We start from the raw sequence: 21,328 nt of genomic DNA, 5'->3' as shown, positions 1-21,328 counted from the left end.
TGCAGAGGCTGACGGCCACTACTTAACAGGGCAGTGTCACAAAGCAGCTGACTGTGGAAGCCTGGGGGGTCCCAGGGCTAGTATGGTATCATTGTTGGGTAGAGTAGGGGTCTAGGTAGGGGTCTAGTTCCTGCCCACTGGAGGGTAAAGCAAGCCCCTGGGGTCTGGTTGCAGTGCCCAAGGATTCCAGAACTTATGTTGGACTGCTGGTGTGTGGGGCCAGTTCCTAATATGGCTGGCTGCATGGTCCAGGGTGTCCTGAAGTTTGTGTTGACCTGCTAGTCGGTGGGGCCAGGACCTATCTGTTCCCAGGATTGGTGCTAGCCTGCTGGTGGGTGGGCTGGGTCTGCAGACTGTGGGTCTGTGTTTGTCCTGGACTGATGTCTGCCCATTGATGGATGAGGGTTTTGGTTGTTATTGTTTTGTTGGGTTTAGTGTTTTTGGTTTTTTTGTTTGTTGGTAGATTCTTTATAATTCTCTACGTACAAGATCACATTATCTGCAAATACAGATGGGTTTACTTTTTGCTTTCCTATCTGAAAACCTCTTAATTATTATTATTTTTTAAACCAATTGCCCTGGCTAGATCCCCTAGTATTGAATAGAAGTGCCAAGGATAGATATACTTGTCTTACTCTTTTTTTTTTTTAGGGCCACACACATGGCACATGGAAGTTCCCAGGATAGGAGTCAAATCAGAGCTACATCTGCCGGCCTGCACCACAGCCACAGCAACATGTGGTCCTAGTCAAGTCTGCAACCTACACCACAGTTCATGACAACACCAGATCCCTGACCCACTGAGCAAGGCCAGGGATTGAACCTGCATCCTTATGGATACTAGTCAGATTAGTTTTCACTGAGCCACAACAGGAACTCCCCTTATCTTATTCCTGATCTTGGTGGAAACCTTTCAATCTTTCATCATTAAGAATGATGTTAGATAGGGGTTTTTCATAGATACTCTTATCAGGTTGAGGAAGTTCCATCTGTCCCTAGTTTATTGGATGTCTTTACCAGGAAAGGATATTGTATTTTTTAAATTGTTTATTCTCTATCTTTTGTTTTAATCTTGTGGTTGTTTCCCTTTATTCTGTTAATATGGTGTATTCCATTAATTGATTTTCAAATATTAAGTCAACCTTGCATTCCTGGAATAAATTGACAATGTGGCCAGTGGCTGTCTGTATCCAAGGTTTCCATATCCACAGAATCAACCAACTGCAGATAGAGTTTGCCCTTTTTGTTTTTCTTTTTATGGCTGCACCTGCTCTTATGGAAGTTCCTGGGATAGGGCTTGAATGGGAGCTGCAGCTGCTGGCCTATGCACAGCCATGGCAACAGTGGATCCGAGCCACATCTGTGACTTATGCTGCAGATCCTTAACCCACTGAGTGAGGCCAGGGATCAAACTCTCAAGGATGCTATGTTGGATTCTTGACCCACTTGAGCCACAATGGGAACTCCTCAAATTTGCCATTGTATATAAAGGATTTTAGCATCCATGGATTTTGGCATCCATGGGATGGAGGGACATGAGTTCTGGAATCAATGTCCTACAGATGCTGAGGAACAGCTGTATAATGCTCTTCATATGTTGCTGCTTTGGGTTTGCTAGTATTTTCTTCAGGATTTTTCAGTTGTGATTTTCTCTTTTCTATAGCTTCTTCCTCCTTTTTTATTTAGAGAAGATCTTTCAATAGCTTCTTCCTTTTCTATTTAGAGAAGATCTTTCAATATTTCTTTTAGGACAGGAATTCCCTTCATGGCACAGCAGAAACGAATCCAACTAGGAACCATGAGGTTTCAGGTTTGATCCCTCACCTTGCTCAGTGGGTTAAGGATCCAGCATTGCTGTGAGCTGTGGTGTAGGTCATAGATGAGGCTCGGATCTGGCATTGCTGTGGCCCTGGCATAGGTGGGCGGCAACAGCTCCAATTAGACCCCTAGCCTGGGAACCTCCATGTGCCATGGGTGCAGCCCTTAAAAAAAAAGACAGACAAAAAAAAATTTATTTTAGGATAGATTTAGTATTGCTGTATTCTTTTAGTATTTGCTTGTCTGAGTAATTCTCTCTCTTTCTATTCAAAGTGATAACCTTGCTAAGTAGAGTATTCTAGGTTGTAGATTTTTCTCTTTCAGGAATTTGAATATATCTTGCCTTCTGAACTGCAGTGTTTCTGTAGAGAAAGCAGCCAGTAGCCTTATGCATATTCCCTTGTAATTAACTCTTTGTTTTTCTCTTGCTGCTTTTAGAATGCTCTCTTTATCATTAATTTTTACCATTTAAATTATAACATGTCTTGGTGAAAGTCTGTTAGGGTTCATCTTGTTTGGGACTTTTTGTGCTTCCTATACTTGGATATCTGTTTCCTTCTTTAGGTTTGGGAAGTTTTCAGCTATAATTTCTTCAAATTCTTTTTAGACTCCTTTTATCTTCTTCTTCTGGAATCTATTATATATACATAGATTCGCATGCTTTATATTATACCATAGGTCTCTTATTTTTATTTTTTCCACTTGGCTTTCTTCTTGCTCTACTAATTGGGTGACTTCCATTATTGTATTTTCAAGGTCATGTATTTGTTCTTTTGCATTATTCATTTTGCTGTTCATTGCCCTTCCCTCAGCTTTTGTTTCAGCAAATGAATTTTCTAATTTTTCTTGGTTCCTCTTTATAGTTTCTAATTCCTTTTTACAATAATGCACATTTCTGTCTATAGCCTTTAATTCCTTCAGTACTTTCATTATCTCCTTTTTGAACTTGATATCTATTAGACTGAAGAGGTCCGTTTCATTGTTCTTTCAAAGGAATTCTCTTGGGTTAACTATGAGTGGTTCCTCTATTTCTTCATTTGACTTAACACTTCTCTTACTCTGTGAGAGAAACAATTATCTGCTGTGGTTTTGGAAGGCTATTTTTATGTGAGAGTGTCCCTGTATTTCCTACATGGGTTTAATGTTTTTGGTGCAAGGACTGTTTTCAGTATGGATGCATGCCACCTCTTTCCTTGGTATGTGTCTGGCTGTTATCGCCTTGAGAGGGGGTATGTAGGTAAGGCAGCCATGGAACCCATGAGAGTGTTGGTGGCAGCACCTGTTGCTTGACTGCAGGGCCAGTGGAGGCAGTGCCCTGTTGGCTGATTGCACATTCAGAGAAAGACATTGTTGTGGCAGCCTTGCCCTCCCCCTCCTTGCAGACTCCAACAGTGGCATCTCACCTCCATGGCAGCTCCAGGCCCTGTCCATGTATACCCTTGGTTGTGGGTGCACCACACTCCAGTCCCTTCAGGCTGTCTCCATGCAGCTAACTCTCGTCCTGTCCCCATCTGACCTCCTAAGCCTGAGCTTTAGCACCCAGCCCCCTCCTGCACTGGGGGATGCATGTCCATTTGGGGAGTACAGTGTGGCAGCACGGACTGTCTGTGCAGGTTTGTTCTGCAAACCATTTGTTGCACTATCCTCCAAGGCTTTGAGGCTCACCCTCCATCTTAAATGGTCTTTCTGCCTCTGAGGGGGCTGCCCAGGGTGGGGGAGCCTTTCCTCTTTCATAGCTCCCTCCCAGGGGTGCAGATCCCATCTAGATTCCTTTCTCTCTTTTTCTTTTCTTTTGCCCTGTCTGGTTATGAGGAAATTCTTGTCCTTTCAGAAGACAAGGTCTTCTGCCAGTGTTCAGTAGGTATTCTTTAAGAATCGTTCCACATATAGATGTATTTTTTTTTTTTAGGTTGCTCCCACGGCATGTAGAGTTTCACAAGCTGGGGCTCAAATCTGAGCCACAGCAGCAACCTGAGCCACTGCAGTGATCATGACAGATTCTCTATGACAAGGGAACTCCTATAGATGCATATTTTGAAGTTTTTGTGGGAGGAGGTGAGCTTTATGACCTCCTACTCCACTATCTTGATAGCCCCCTCATGTTAATTTTTTTTTTTTTTTTTAAGGGCTGCACTTGTGGCATGTGGAGGTTCCCAGGCTAGGGGTCTAATCAGAGCTGTTGCTGCCGGCCTACACCAGAGCCACAGCATCGCCAGGTCCAAGCTGCATCTGCAGCCTACACCACAGCTCACGGCAATGCCAGATCCTTAACCCACTGGGCGAGGCCAGGGATCAGACCCACAACTTCATGGTTCCTGGTCGGATTCATTTCCACTGTGCCACAGTGGGAACTCCCTCAAAATAATTTTTAAATTTTAACATTTAACTTTGTTCTATTCAGTTTTTTTGTTTTTTTGGATTTTTTTGCTTTTTAGGGCCATACCTGGGGCAAATGGAGGTTCCGAGGGTAGGGGTTGAATCGGAACTACAGCTGCTGGCCTACACTACAGCCATAGCCATGCCAGATATGAGCCACATTTGAGTCTGTGACCTACACCACAGCTTACAGCACTGCCAGATTCTTAGCCCACTGAGCAAGGCCAGGGAATGAACCTGCAACCTCGTGGTTCCTAGTCACATTCATTTCTACTGCACCAGGACAGGAACTCCTGTTCTATGCAGATTTTTTTTTTTCTGGTCTTCTTTTTTTTTTCTTTTAGGGCCACATCTGCAGTATATGGAGGTTCCCAGGCTAGGGGTCCAATTGGAGCTACAGCTGCTGGCCTACACCACAGCCATGGCCACACCAAATCTGAGCTGCATCTGTGACCTACACTGCAGCTCATGGCAATGCTGGATCCTTAACCCACTGAACGAGGCCAGGGATCGAACTCACAACCTCATGGTTCCTAGTCGGATTCGTTAACCACTGCGCCACGACGGGAACTCCCAGGTTTTAATGTAATATTTTCTTTGGGTCTGAAGTTCATATGGAAGAATAAATATTTTAGAATAGTAGCATTTTGAAAAGGAAGAAAAGAGGTAAGAAAACCTGATGTTCAATAGTATTAAGAAGATATGAGAATTAAAACCATGTGGTAATGGTGCCAAAAGAAATAGGTCGATCAAATATAAAATTCCTAGTTGCACTTATATGTATAATTAAGAATTAAATGTGAGACAAGCAAGGAATACTACGTAAAAAGTCAATGACATCATAATACCCTAAGAAAATAAAGATAATATATAACTTGGATGGTGAAACTTTTAAAACATGACACTAAGGACAGAAATCATGAAAAATATTGATGAAAAAAGTAAAAATCAATACATATTGTAAGTCAACTATAATAAAATTTTTTCAATAAAATAAATTTTTAAAAAATTAAAAAACCTTCAATAAATAAAATTTCATAAGTTAAATTTCAAAAGACAAATTAGGAAAAATATGTAGTGACACACTGTATATATGAGTATTCTTATAGATAAAAAAACACCTTAAGCGAAAATAGGTCAGAATATGAATAGATAATTCACAATACAAAAGAAAGCCTTTGGCCAATAAACTCGTGGAAAAAAGGCCTCATTAATTTCTACATGTATGCAAATACATTTATTAAATATTTATAAGCCACTGTTCTGGAATACCTAATGATGGGGTAAAAAGCATGGCTTCTCTGACATTGAAACGTACATAAGTTCTCTGTATTACGAGAAATGTGGAAATAAAATTAAGTCAGAACTTTCTTTGATTCAAAAATATATGAAATCAGAAAAGTGAGAATCTTTTAAAAAAATTTTTTTAAAAGAAAAATTGTAATGGCAGTTACATGACCTATAAACCTGTTCTTGTTCAGGTTCTCTGTTAACACATTTCTGTTCTTTTCTCACAACAGAAACAGGATACAAAGTATTTATGACTCTGGGAGATAAAGAACTTACTACCAATGAAGCAGATTAAAACAAGAAACACTACTTAAGGAGTTCCTGTCGTGGCTTAGCAGTTAATGAATCCAACTAGGAACCATGAGGTTGTGAGTTCGATCCCTGGCCTTCCTCAGTAGGTTGGGGATCTGGCGTTGCCATGAGCTGTGGTGTAGGTCACAGATGCGGCTCAAATCTGGCATTGCTGTGGCTCTGGCGCAGAATGGCAGCTACAGCTCCGATTTGACCCCTAGCCTGGGAACCTCCATATGCTGCAGGAGCGGCCCTAGAAAATGCAAAAAGACCGAAAAAAAAAAAGAAAAGAAACACTACTTAGGTCTAAAATCTGGCTCTGCTCCATGATAATCAAATTCTCTGTGCTTTTACTCTTTGCTAAATAAGTATTACAAATCAGTCAATTAATTTATAGATTAATTAGGAAAAAGAAAAAGATACATACTCTCATCACATATTTTAAATCTGAATAGTCTTTAACACCCTCAACATATTATTTAACTTCTAGGTTTAAAGAAATTGCTGGATATAACAAGATTCAAATTTTAAATAAAAATTTCTAGATGAGTTCTCTTCATGGCTCAGCAGTTAATGAACCCAACTAAGATCCATGAGGGTGTGGTTTGATCCCTGGCCTCACTCGGTGGGTTAAGTATCTGATGTTGCCATGAGCTGTGGTATAGGTTGAAGACTTGGCTAGGATCCCGAGTGGCTGTGGCTGTGGCATAGGCCAGTGGCTACAGCTCCAATTCGACCCTAGCCTGGGAACCTCCATATGCCTTGGGTGCAGCCCTAAAAAAAAAAAAAAAAAAAAAAAAATTTAGATGAAATAGTGTTTATTCATTAATTATATGATTGTTATTTTCACTGAAATTATAAAATCCTATCTTTTGCTTTCTTCTCTGTTAAACTTCTATTTATTTTACCTTATTTTATGTATTTTTTGGCCACACTCACAGCATGAGAAGTTCCCAGGGCAGGGATAAAATCTGTGCCACAGCAGTGACAATGCTGGATCCTTAATTGCTGAACCACCAGAGAACTCCAAGTTTCTAATTTTTGAGATAGGTTCCATGATTTGTTACCTCCCTTTCACAAACATTTAATAGACATAAACTAAAATGGAGTTCCTGTCATGGCTCAGTGGTTACCGAATCCAACTAGGAACCATGAGGTTGCGGGCTCGTTACCTGGCCTTTCTCAGTGGATTAAGGATCCAGCGTTGCCGTGAGCTGTGGTGTATGTTGCAGAGGTAGCTCAGATCTCGCGTTGCTGTGGCTCTGGCGTAGACTGCTGGCTACAGCTCCGATTGGACCCCTAGCCTTGGGACCCTCCAAATGCCATGGGAGCGGCCCTAGAAATGTCAAAAAGACGAAAAAAAAAAAAGTAACTAAAATGTTTAACACACATTCTAAGCCTACACATAAACCCAATCTTTTTTTACAGATCAACATTTATGCCATCATGGGGTTTAAAATGATACATAATAAAAGATACAAATTTTAAAAATTGTGCTTAGGAACTTAGATCTATGAAAGAGTATCTGGTACCAGACTTGCTTTCTAGTCATAAACAACTAGAAGACTCAATACGTGAAACACCTATGTTTAGACTTTTGAACAGCCAGTGCAGAACCGAGCTCCCTGAAAAAAGGAAAAAAGGTGAGTTGTAGTGGTACCCAGGCTTTGCCCATGGGCCATGCACACAGTGGAAACTGATCCAAGTCCATCACTGAGTTGAGGAGTGAGCAGTTGGAGTTTGGGTAGACTGGGATGGTTGGAATTTAGGAACTAGAATATTGGAGAGGAGAAATACATATAAAGAGACCCAGAAGTTTGAAAAAAGTCCTCTTGAATCTCTTGCTAAAAACTTATGTGTAGGGTGAAACTTCAAAAAGCAATACATACTGGGTATCCGTAAGCTGAATAGTTACCAGAGCTGACATAGTACTGGGAGTTATTTAAATCCAAACAAACAGCTTGTAGATTCTGTAAAGTTAATGTGTAAGTAGTAGGGCTAATCTTAAACCCATCCTAACAAAACAAATTCTGAAGGGGTCAAGTTGATCTGCAAAAAGTTTAACTGACGGCCCCCAAAATGACAACAACAACAGAAAACGACACTCTTTAAAAGAAGCAACAATTCCAATCACTCAGCAATATAATGTACAATATCTAGCATCCACTCCAAGAGGAAGAATGTGGTCCATACATAGTAGAAAAATCCATTTTAAAAAAATCCAGAAATGGCAGAGGTAGTCAAATTAGCAGATAATGACTTTTAAATGGCTATTAAAATATACTCAAGGATTTGTGGAAAAACATGAGAAAAGGAATTGAAGATATAAAGAAAATATTTATAGGGCATTCTCACTATTACACAGTGGGTTAAGGATCTGGTGTTGCTGCAGCTGTGGCTCAGATTCGATCCCTGACCTGGGAACTTCCATATGCCATAGGTGTCGCAAAAAAAAAAAAAGATTTCCAGAGATGAAAAATCTGAAATAAAAATTCACAGTGTTAGGTTAATAATACTTGGGCTCTATAGAATAAAAAAACAGTGAATTTGAAAAGAGCAAAAATATCCAAACTGAAGCAAAGAGAAAATGAAAATCAATGTGATACACTGCCTTAACAAAAGACAATACATGATCATCTCAATAAATGCAGAAAAAGCATTGGGCAAAATTCAACATCCATTCATGACTTAAAAAAAAAAAAAACCCTCTCATCAAAGTGGGTATAGATGGAACATAATATAATAAAGGCCATTTATGACAAACCCACCACCAGCATCATACTCAATGGATTAAATTTGAAAGCCTCCCCACTAAATTCAGGAAGAAGACAAGGATGATCACTCTTGGCCATTTCTACTTGACCTAGTGTTGGCAATACTAGCCATAGCAATCAGACAAGAATAAGAAAGTGCATTTAAGTTAGAAGAAACAAAATTTCACTATTTGCAGAGGACATGAAGTCCCACCCCAAAACTATTCTAATTAACAATGTTGCAATATACAAGGTCAATATACAGAAATATGTTGCATTTCTTTTTTTTTTTTTTGTCTTTTTGTCTTTTTGCCATTTTTTGGGCCACTCCCACAGCATATGGAGGTTCCCAGGCTAGGGGTCCAATCGGAGCTGTAGCTGGCGGCCTACGCCAGAGCCACAGCAATGCAGGATCCGAGCTGCGTCTGCAATCTACACCACAGCTCACAGCAGTGCTGGATCCTTAACCCACTGAGAAAGGCCAGGGATTGAACCCACAACCTCATGGTTCCTAGTAGGATTCGTTAACCACTGAGCCATGACAGGAACTCCCATTATGTTGCATTTCTATACACTAATATTGATATATCAGAGAATGTAGAAAAAAAAAAAAAACTACTCTCCTTTAAAATTACACCAAAAAGAATAAAATCCTTAGGAATAAATTTAACCAAGGATGTGAAAAACCTATATTCTGAAAACTATAAAATACTGAAGAAGGAATTAAAGATTATTCAAAGAAATGGAAAGATATCCCATGCTCTTGGATTGGAAGAATTACTATTACTAAATGGTCATACTACTCAAAGCAATCTACAGATTTCATGCAATTCCTTTCAAAATACCCAGGACATTTTTCAAAGAATTGAAGCAAATAATCCTAAAATGTATATGGAACCACAAAGACTCCAAGTTGCCAGAGCAATACTTAAATAAAAGAATAAAGCTGGAGATCTAATGCTCCCAGACTTCAGGCTATACAACGAAGATACAGTAATCAAAACTGCATGGTACAAGTTCCCTTTGTGATTCAGGGGATTAAGAAACCAACATAGTGTCCTTGAAGATGTGCGTTCACACCCTGGCCTCATTCAGTGGGTTAAGGATTTGGCATTGCCACAAGCTGCAGTGTAGGTTGCAGGCGAAGCGCAGATCCAGTGTGGCTGTGACATAGGCCTCACCCACAGCTCCAATTCGCCCCCCTAACCTGGGAATGTCCACATGCTGCAGGTGCAGCTGGAAAAAAAGGGGAAAATAAAACCAGCATGGTATTGGCACAAAAAAAAGACAAATCAATGGAAGAGAGTAGAGGAGAGTCCAGAAATCAACCCATGTACCTGTGGTCAATTAACATACAACAAAGGAGGCAAGAATATACATTGGAGAAAAGACAGTCACTTCAACAAGGGGTGCAGGGAAAACTGGACAGCTCCATGTAAAACAATGAGGTTAGAACATTCCCTCACACCATATGCAAAAATAAACTCAAAATGGTTTAAAAACCTAAATGTAAGATAGGAAACCACAAAGCTCCTAGAGGAGGACACAGGCAAAACACTCTGATATAAATTGTAGCAATATTCTCTCGGATCAGTCTCCCAGGGCAAAAGGAAGTAAGACAAAAATAAATGGGACCTCATTAAACTTAGAAGCTTTTGCACAGCCAAGGAAACGATCAACCTACAGAATGGGAGAAAATATCTGCGCTATGGCAACCAGCAAGGGGTTAATATCCAAACTACAGAACCACTCACACACTTCAATATCAAAACCAAACAATCCAATCAAAAAATGGGCAGAAGACATTCTTCTAAAGAAGATGTATAGATAGCTAGTAAGTACATGAAAAGATGCTCAGCACTACTAATCAACAGAGAAATGTAAATAAAAGTCACATTGAAGCATTACCTCACACTGGTCAGAAGGCTATCATTAAAAGTCTATAACGTTGGAGAGAGTGTGGGAAAAAGGGAGCCCTCATACACTGTTGGTGGGAATGTGATGCAAATGAGTGCAGCCACTAAACAGTATAGAGATTCCTCAAAAAGTTAAAATAGAACTACCGTATGATCCAGCAATTCAGTCCTAGGTAAATAGCTGGAAAAACATGAAAAGGTATATGCACCCCAACATTCATAGAAGCACTATTTACAATAGCCAAGACATGAAACAGCCAAGTGCCCATTAGCAGATGATTGGATTAAGGAGACATGGTATATAAGAGTTCTCTTGTACAGCGGGTGAAGGACCCATCACTGTCACTGCAATGGCTTGAGTCAATCCTGCTGTGGCACGGGTTGAGTCACTGGCCAAGGAACTTCCATATGCCTTAGGTGTAGCCAAAAGAAAGAAAAGATGTGCTTTATCTATGTGTGTGTGTATATATGTGTGTGTATGTGTTTATAATGGAATAATATTCATCCATAAAGAAGAATGAAAGCACCATTTGCAGGAATTCCCATTGTTGCACAGCAGAAAGAAATCCAACTAGTATCCATGAGGATGCAGGTTCAATCCCTGGCCTCACTCAGTGGGTTGGGGATCGGCGTTGCCGTGAGCTGTGGTGCAGTTCACAGACGTGGCTCAGATCCCGCACGGCTGTGGCACAGGTCAGCAGCTGTAGCTCCAATTTCAACCCCTAGCCTGGGAACGTACATATGCCACAAGTGCGGCCCCGGAAATAAAGAAGGAAGGAAGAAAGAACCACATGCAGCAATGTGGATGGACCTAGAGAATATTATGCTTAATAAATTAAGTCTAAGTCAGAGAAAGACAAATATTGTGTGATATCACATATGTGAAATCTAAAATATAATACAAATGAATGTATATGCAAGATAGAAACAGACTCACACACATAGTTATCACATGAGAGAGGGAAGAGGGGAGGACAAATTAGAAGTTTGGAATTAACAGATACAAACCACTGTATATAAAATAGATCAACAACAAGGATACACCACACAGGAGACGGGATTCAGATGGTGGAACAGAAGGACTGGAGCTCACCTACTCTCATAAAAACAAGATTACAACCAAATGCTGAGCAACCTTCAACCAAATGGACTGGAAACTTGCAAAAAGATATCCTTCTCCAGAAGAGAAGAGGAGGCCACATCAAGAGGTAGGAGGGGCGATTATGCGATGTAAGTAACCCCATACCTCCAGGGTGGGGAGCCCCACAAACTGGAAAGTAGTGTGTCAAGGATACACCACATGGCACAGGAATCATACCCCTTGTCCTATAATTACCTACGACGGAGTGTAACCTGCAAGAATAATCGCTATGCTGTACACTTGAAACATGATATTTTAAATCAACTACACCTCAAAAAAAAGAGAAAAAATTTGATTAAAATTGTTCTAAGGCATTGCTGATGAGATTGTAAATTGACATATAGAAATTATGTATACACATGCAAATACATTATGGTACAAATCAAGGGGAAAATAAATCTCTACAAAATATTCTTTTAAAGTGAAGAAAGTGTGCTATAATTTTCATACTACATGTGACATTATTATTATTATTTTTTTTTTTTTGCTTTTTGTTTTTAGGGCACCACCTGTGGTATGTAGAAGTTCCCAGGCTAGGGGTCCAATCAGAGCTACAGCTGCTGGCCTACACCACAGCCACAGCAATATGGGATCTGAGTCTTGTCTGCACCCTACACCACAGCTCATGGTAACCCCAGATCCTTAACCCACTGAGCGAGGCCAGGCCCTGCGTCTTCAAGGATACTAGAGGATTCATTTCCACTGAGCCACAAGGGGAGCTCCTACATGTGACATTAAATCTTTGCCAATGTACAGATTTCATCCTGAGATTTATGTAAACCTGAAACAAACAAGCCAAAAAAAAAAAAAAAAAAGAGTAAAGACTCAGAAAGTGCTGAAAAGGCAGAGGGCTAGAAAAATGAGTGAGACCTGTGCAGACGAGATTGCGTAATTCAAGGGGTCCTTTGCGGGGCTCCAGGATGGTCCTTGTTGGTTAGGCCTTGGCCAGGATTCCTACGTCCATGACCGCAGGTTCCATCCACACCGGGCAGGACTATCTGTCCAGAGGAGGCCTCTCAGCCTAGCAGAGAGGAAGAAAGGCTGAGGTTTCCTTCTTTGCTGTGCTTGAGTGTCTGGAGACAGGAGAGGCAGAACCTGATAAGCAGCTTCTAACAACAGCTACATCCATCTAGCACCGACCAGGCGCCAGGCACTTTTATTGGTGCCTCATATGTATGAACTCCTCATTCTCACAACAGGCTTGTGAAGAGAGTACTCTTATGTTCCCATCTTACAGATGAGGAAACTGAGGCATTGCAAGGTCAGTGTAGCTTGCCCACGGTCACCCAGAAGTGAGTGCTGGAGCTTGCTGTCCCAACCACTGCTTGTCCCCACATAGGTCCCTGACTGCGGGGAGGAAGGTAACCCGGGCGCTTCTCAAGGAAAGCCCTTCCTGGCCTGGTTCGCATGTGATCGATTCAGTTGCCCAAGTGGCCAACGTCTGCAGGTACCTGGGTCCTCAACCTTGGCGCACGTGGCAAGTGTCTAGGCCACAATTTGCCTGATTCCCCTACCCACCGAGGAGAAAGCCCAGGCCTGGCCTCTGGCGATTCCAATGCATAAGTAGCCAGAGGACCTTGGCCTTCACTGGAGCTTGGCTCATTGAGACCCCTGCTTTCTGGCAGTTCAATAACTTGGCCCTCAGATACGGAGCAGTACTTTGGGGGAACAGGGTTTCCCATCTCACACCCCAGGCCCAGCTCACATCACCCAGGACGAGAGGCTTTGATTAGTCTCCCAGGTCCTGCCTGGGGCAGGTGCTGGACAAAGTTTGTCGAGTCAGGGCCCGGAAAGGAGATGGTGAGATCACCATCCTGTGGTTAGGACAGCTGAATTGGCCATTGTTTTGAAAAACAGATGAGCCTAAAACCTAAATTAGCTCAACCACATTTAGTTAGTGACGGCATGTAATCCTCAGGCCTGCATTTGCAGCAGAAAGATTCATCTTTCCTCATCCATAAAATATGGGCAGTAACTCCCACCTTGAAGGATTCAAACAGTTGGCCCAGGGCCTGGCCCATAAGAAGTGCCACCGGGTCAATGGGGGCCATTACTAGTCCCTCGAGACGTACAACCAAGCGACAGACACACAGGTCAACTTAATCAATAAATACCCACTGCTCATTCACCGCGGGCAGGCATGATGGTGGGGACAGGCCCTGTGCTCAAGCAGAGGTCCCCTGTCTTCACTGGCCTCTCACTTCAGGGTAAAACAAACTAGAAAATAAGAGCTAAAAGTTCTGAGAAATTTGGAATTTATAATATCCTGGCAATAAATGTTTCTTTTGTTTTAGTTACTACACCTAAAGATCAGTGTTCTTTTATTTTTATTGCCATTGAGAAAAATGTAAAAGCCTAAAATGTATTTTCCTCTGTAGCCCTTTGCTGCGTAACAAGGGACCAGGTGATTGCATCGAATAATAGTCTGAATCTTTGGATGAACCATTAACTGCTGCACCCAACTGTAAGAGGGAACTTCTCAGAGCCGGGAACTTGAAAGATGCTGGTGGATGGAATTAGATTAAGACCCGGAAATGGATTCCGAGATGAGAGGATGAAAGGAGGTCCTGATAGTTGAAATATCTGGTTTAGTAAGGGGGGAAAATGGCATTTATAAAGTCATTTTACATGGTAGGAGATATTTGCTGGGAAGGGCTTTACCTTAGAGGATAATCTGAAGGCATCACCAAGTTTTCTACAATCAGGGATATTTTGGGGTGGCTTTCATATAAAAAAGCAAATAAAGTAAATTATCTGTCCCTTTTCTCCATGACAACAGTGGAGACCAGTTCTGATTTCTGTTCTGTTTCCAGACAGGGTGGGACAAAACCAAATCAGGGCCCCTCCTCGGCTGTACAGCCTGCGGGTATTTCCTCTGCCTCCCCCACTGGGCCGATATTCCTCTTAATAACTAGTACTTCTTATATCTTTACTTATAACCAATATTTACATGATGTTTACATTTAATATTAGTTGGATATATTTAAATATCTCTTATAGTCACCTGAGAAGAAATTTACACATGCTATAAGCCACCTATACTGCATAATTAAAAAAAATCAATTTCAGAATTCCCTTGGTGGAGCAGTGGGTTCAGGATCTGGCATTGTCACTGCTGTGGCTCGAGTCACGCCTGTGGCAAAGGTTTGATTCCCGGCCCAGGAACTTCCTCATGCCGTGTGTGCGGCCAAAAAGGGAACAATAAATCAATATAATGGTCAACCATAATACTAGAAGAAATAAAAGGAACGTGCTACAAAATAATATGTATTTCAGTAAGTAGATGCTCAGGCACAGATAAACTAGACCTCGAGACAGAGGAGTGAAGCACTCAGACCATGAGCGTGACAGCTACAAACGGGGCTGATCTGGGTGTGTGGTGGTGCGATTCAGACATGGTGAATCAGGGTGCTGTTGGATATTTTCCAAAATGTTAAACAGCTCTTCATGATGTTCAGAAAAAACAACAGCAACCAAGTACAGTCAAAGTACGGTCTACTGTATGGTCTACCATACAGTCTATTTGTATGGTAACGTATTCCTAGAAAATTCAAGTAAAATTCAAAAGATACTTGTTATTCATACATAAAATAAAGGTAGGGTCTCAACCGGTACTGCCCAATTCCACAGCCTGAGCCACTGACCACATGTGGCTACTGGGCTTTGAAATGTGGATGCTTTGCATGTTGTTGGCTAGGTTTAGCATTTGTTTATTTGTTTGTCTTTTTTCTTTTTTTTTTAGGGCCGCGCCCATGGCATATGGACATTCCCAGGCCAGGGGTCGCGTCGGAGGTGCAGTGCCAGCCTACACCACAGCCACAGCACCACGGGATCCGAGCCCTGTCTGTGACCTACGCCACAGCTCATGGCAACGCTGGAATCTTAACCCACTGAGCAAGGCCAGGGATTGAACCCGCCTCTTCACGGGTGCTAGTCAGATTCATTACCGCTGAGCCATGACAGGTACTCCTTTAGCATTTTTTTTAAAGAGGATGGAATATATCTCAGTAGTGTTTCTGCTAATCATATGTTGACGTATTATTTTTGATATGCTGGGTTAAATAAAATATATTGCCAAAATTAATTTCACTAGTTTCAGCCTCCTCCTCCCCTCAGCCGCACACTCCGTGCTGCAGCCCTCACCGCCTTGGCCGCCCTTTGCCCCTGGATTCATCTTTGATGTTTCAAATCCTCCTCTGGCAGCACAGACTCAAGTATATTCACCAACATGGCTCATAAACTAGGCCATAAAACAAATCTCAATACATTTAGAAGGATTCAGATCATACAAAGTAGGTTCTCAGATCACAATTGAATTACATTAGGTCACAACAGTTCAATATAATTGAATTATATCACAAAAAGATTTAGAAAAACTTCAAATATTGGGGTAAATACATTTCTAAATAATCCATGGATCAAAGAAGATCTCATAAGGGAATTTAAAACATATTTTGAACTGAATGAAAATGAAAACATAACATATCAAAATTTGTAAGATGTAACTAGAGCAGGCCTTAGAGGGAAATTTATCATTTAAATGCATGCAATAGGAAAGACAATACGTTTAAAACCAATGATCTAGAAAACTAGAAGAAGAAGAGCAATAAACAATAGAAAAAATTAACAAAGCCAAAAGTTGGTTCCCTGAGAAGATTAGTAAAACTGATAAATTGCCAAAACTAATGAAGAAAAAGAAAATACAAATAACCAATAGTAGGAATGAAGAAGTATCTATTGGTCCTTTACATATTAAAAGGATAATAAGGAAATATTTAAACAACTTTGAAAGTTCTCTTGTGGCACAGCAGGTTAAGGATCCAGCATTGCGGCATCTGTGGCATAAGTCACAACGGCAGCGCAGGATCCATCCCTGGCCTGGGAGTTTCCACATGCTGCAGGTATGGCCAAAAAAAAAAAAAAAAAAAAAGGAGAGAGAGAGAAATATCAGAAAGGGAAAGTTAAAAAAAAAAAAAAAAACTTTATCCCAACAAATTTGACAATTTTGATGAACTTCCTTGATAGACACAAAATACCATAACTGACTCAAAAAGAAATTGAAAATGGAAATAGTCCTATATATTTTAAATATATTCATTATAAAAAAACTTTTTCACAGAGATAAATCCAACTTGGCAAACGTTTAACAAAGAAATAATACCAACATTACACAAACTCTTTTACAAAAGGGAACGCTTTGCAATTCATTTTAACAAGGTCAACAAAACCCTAATACCACATCCTGAAAAAAGACATTCCAACAAATAAATCCCTAGACTGGGCTCCCTCATGAACACAGATGCAAATGTCTTCCGTAGATTATTATCAAATATAATCCAGCAATATATAAATATATACATCTTGAATAAATAGGGTTTATTGGAGGTTCAACACTTGAAAATCAATGCGCCTTATCACATTAACATAATAAAAGAGAAAAATCATACGATCATGAAAACTCTGACAATCTATTCAACATCTATTGATGATTAAAAAAACCCCACGAAACTCTCTCAACAAACTAGGAATATGAAGGAAAACTTCCCTAACTGGATAAAGGGCATCGAATGGAAAACTAACTGCTAAGGAGTTCCTGTCCTGGCACAGCGAAAATGAATCCAACTAGTAACCCTGAAGTTGTGGGTTCGATCCCTAGCCTCGTTCAGTGGGTTAAGGATCTGGCATTGCTGTGAGCTGTGGTGTGGGTCGCAGATGCAGCTCGGATCCGGCGATGCTGTGACTCTGGAATAGGCCGGCAGCACCAGCTCTGATTAGACTTCTAGCCTGGGAACTTCCATGTGCCGTGGGTGCGGCCCTAAAAAGACAAAAAGACAAAAAAACAAAACCAAAAAACCTTACTGCAACATCATACTAATGGTGAAAGCCTAAATTCTCTTCCCCTGAAACTAGGAACAAGGTGACAATGTCTTTTATAGGAGTCCTAGCCAGTGTGTTAAGTAAAAAATGAAAGGCATAATATTAATCAGAGGGGGAAAAGTAAAAAAAATTGTCTTTATTTGCAGACATGGTTGTCTACATAGAAGATTCTAAAAATAAAAAAAAACTACTACGAGATTAGTAACATTTATCAAGGTTACAGGATACAAAGTCAATATACAAAGGTTATATTTGTATGCCGCAAAAACTGGATTTTTTAGAAAATGAAGTCTAAAAATAGCATTTCCAGTAGTGTTAGAATACATAGAATATTTAGGGACCCATGTAAAGAAAGCTATGAAAGACCAGACTGAAAACTATAAAACATTGATGAGAGAAATTAAAGATGACCTAAATTAATGACGATATATCACATTTAGGAATTGGAAGAATCAACATTGTTCAGGTATTTATTCTTCCAAAGCTGATCCATAGATTCAATGCAGTCCTGCAACCCCCAGCAGGGTTTGTGTAGAAAATGACAAATCTGTTTCTAAATTGAAAATGCAAAAAACTTAGAATAGCCAACGTTATTTTGAAGAAGGAAAAATGCTGACGCTGGATTTTCAAGGACTGCCATAGCAAAATATCACACACTGGCCAATTTAAATAAGAAATTTATTCTCGGAGTTCCCATCATGGCTCAGTGGAAACGAATCTAACTAGCCTCCATGAGGACGCAGGTTCAATCCCTGGTCTTGCTCAGTGGGTCAGGGATCCATCACATGAGCTGTGGTGTAGGTCGCAGATGCTGCTCGGATCTGATGTTGCTGTAGTTGTGGTGTAGGCTGGCAGCTACAGCTCCCATCTGACCCCGAGCCTGGGAACCTCCATATGTCGCAGGTGAGGCCCTAAAAAGACAAAAAAAAAAAAAAAAAAAAAAAAATTCTCTACAGTTCCGGGAGCTGGCTGTTGCAGATCCTGGCTGGAGGTGTCTGCACATTTGGTTTCTCCTGCAGCCTCTCTCCTTGGCTTGCAAACAGCTGCCTTCTCACTACATCCTCATAGGAGCTTTTTTCTATGCACTATGTGTGTCTCTGTGTCTCTTCCATTTCTTTTTTTCTTTTTGGCTGTGCCTTTGACATATGAAATTTCCCCGGCCAGGGATCAAACCCACGCCACGGCACTGACAACGCTGGGTCCTTAACCCTCTGCACCACAAGGGAACTCTGTCTCTTCCTTATCTTGTAAGAACACCATCCCTTGGATCAGGGTTCTGCCTCCTTAAAGGCTCTACTTCCAGATACAGTCACATAGGGTTTAGGACCTCAGAATTTGAGTCTATAGTGTGGATCTCACCTCTCAGGAGTCTGATTGAGTAGGTCTGGGGGTGCTGGTCATAGGATGCCGAAATACATCCAGGGATTCTGAGTAGGACACAGTTGAGACCCTCTGAGCGAGGACTAAGCTCTCAGCCTGTGGATGAGCAGCGTCCGCAGGTTCTCCTGGGCCCCGCAGACTCCGGCTGAGTGATGACATCAACTGGACACCCTAAGGACAGGAGCCTGCGACAGGGAAGCAGGGAAGGGTTCTATTTCAGATGCATTCCCCCCTTGCGGTCCTGGATCAGCTGGGCAATATGCAGCCAGAGCGATGCTCACTCAAGACAAGCCATCAGCCAGGCATTAAACTCACAGCCGCTCCACTCCAAGACCCTAAACCCTGGCCATGTTCAGGCTGTGAGGAAACATGGCAGTAAAAATGGGAGCAGCGCTACATTCGTTAGGCCCGATGGGTTTATTCATTTTAGGCTCCTGTGTCTATCTGCTGCCCTCTTTTTGGGGGGGGGGGCACAAGCTGCCAGTTGTTTCCTTCGCTCCAGCGCACACCAGAGGGTGTGACAGCCAGAAACTCGGAGTGTCCTACAGCCACTCTAACAGTTAAAGATTTAAAAATAAACCAGTCCTGATAGGCAATGAGACGCTGCTGTATAGCACAGGAACTATATCTAAGCACTTGCGGTGGAACATGACGGAGGATAATGTGAGAAAAAGAATATCACACACACACACACACACACACACACACACACACATATATATATAAAATCGGGTCGCTTTCCTGTACAGCAGAAATTGACACAACGCTGTAAATCAACTATAATAAATTTTTTTTAAATAAAATATATTTGAAAAAAAAAAAAAAGTGGATTTCTCCTCTAGTTGCTTCCTGGGGTTTAGAGACTATTTTTAGGATCAGTGTGGTAACAACTGGCAAGAAGGCGGAAGGAGTTTCCAGCATCTCCTGCATCTGAGCTCCAGGCTCGCCTCCCCGTCGTCCCCTTCCCAGTTTCTTATCTGCGGGGACCGCGCTCTGCGGGCTCCGCCCTCCCCGCCCCCCGCCCCCCACCCCCCCCCAACTCAGCGCCAGGAGGACGTGGCTCTGTGGCCGCCGCGGACTCAGGAACTTGGGGCCGGGGCACAGCTCTGGTCCTGCCGGCCCAGGAAGGGAGGGAGGGAGTTGCTGACAAGGCCAAAGTGAGAAGGGCAGCGAGAAGGCACGAAAGCAGGGCGGCCCGGGGCCCCAGGGCCGGCCCCCCAAGCCCAGGTTCCCCGCTCCCCGCTGTCTGCTGGGCCAGAGATGGCAATGCCATATTAGGCGCTCTCTGGGCTCCACGCTCACCGGCTTGGTCCCCCGCTGGCAGAGCCTGCCGGGCTTTGGTTCAGAGCAGCAGACACTGGAGACACGTCGTAGATTCCATTCGGTACAGTCATGGTCCTTTCCTCTCCCCCCCCCCCCCCCAGGCCCTTTTCCGCCACCTGCCCCGCCAAGGAAGCGCGGGCTCGGGTACCCGGTCCCCGCCAGGCTGCCGCTCCAGACCGCCAGGGACCTGCTCGGGGCGGTGGGGCCGCCCTGACACGCAGAGGCTTTTTGAGACGGAAAAAGCCACCCTCTTTTAGAGTGTGGCACAGGGGTGGGGGGAGGGAGCACTAGGATATAAGAGAGTTTGACGGCAGAACTTAAATCTAAAATCCTTTGACCGCTTGAGAAAAAAAATTACGGAAACACAGAGGTCACTACCCTCTTTTGCCTCCGAAGTGAGAACATAATCTCATTTCATGCATTTATTCGCTGTGTTCCTGTGATAACGTCTTACTCTTTTCTAAGTGGAAGCCCCTGTCAGGTGCGATACGGGGAATATAAAGGTAACTGAGGTGTCAGCAGGCTTTCTTGGATCTCTGCCTCACGCAAGTTTAAGTTGAATCTTTTTTTTTTTTTTTTTTTTGCCTTGCCCTGTCAAAATCCGAATTTCCCCTAAACATACTAGCAAGTTCCACGGGGTTTCTGTCCTTAGATCAACTCTTGCTCCAGGTGTCTGCTGCTCTGCTCTGCAGCTCACCGAGTCCTGAAACTCCTCCCCAACCTTGTCCACGCGCAGGACCTCAGCTCACACAGATTAACCGCGATAGATGCTGTCACGGAGAAGTGGGAGGGTTGGGAAGGGGTGATTTGTATTTTCAAATGGCCTGTTAGACATCCCGCTTTTGTGGGTTTTTTTTTTGTTGTGTTTTTTTTTTTTGTTTGTTTTTGTTTTTTTGGCTTTTTGCCATTTCTTGGGCTGCTCCTGTGGCATATGGAGGGTCCCAGGCTAGGGGTCTAATCAGAGCTGGAGGTGCCAGCCACAGCCACAGCCACAGCAATGTAGGATCCGAGCCGCGTCTGCAACCTACACCACAGCTCACGGCAAGGCCAGATCCTTAACCCACTGAGCGAGGCCAGGGATCGAACCCGCAACCTCATGGTTCCTAGTCAGATTCGTTAACCACTGAGCCACGACGGGAACTCCTAGACATCCTGCTTTTGAA

The 21,328-nt window shown here is 42.4% G+C and overlaps 2 long non-coding RNA genes across 2 annotated transcripts in view; both read right to left on the bottom strand.

The window, feature by feature from the left end:
• LOC146397887 (uncharacterized) overlaps positions 1–21,328 on the bottom strand; it is a 419,652-nt gene that overhangs the window by 88,384 nt on the left and 309,940 nt on the right. The window lies entirely within an intron of this gene.
• LOC146397888 (uncharacterized) lies at positions 8,809–20,414 on the bottom strand. Its single transcript, XR_014825194.1, has 3 exons — positions 20,145–20,414; positions 18,822–19,027; positions 8,809–12,606 (listed from the first exon to the last, which is right to left on the bottom strand). It is a non-coding gene; the product is annotated as an uncharacterized LOC146397888 (long non-coding RNA).

The sequence above is a fragment of the Sus scrofa genome, chromosome 13, assembly GCF_054392235.1.
Source record: "Sus scrofa isolate SSC_HxYL_T2T_F1_AM1 chromosome 13, Sscrofa_HxYL_maternal_Yorkshire_Landrace_v2.0, whole genome shotgun sequence".
NCBI lineage: Eukaryota > Metazoa > Chordata > Mammalia > Artiodactyla > Suidae > Sus > Sus scrofa.
The sequence above is the reverse complement of the archived record's forward strand: the minus strand, read 5'-3'. Positions and strand labels throughout refer to the sequence as shown.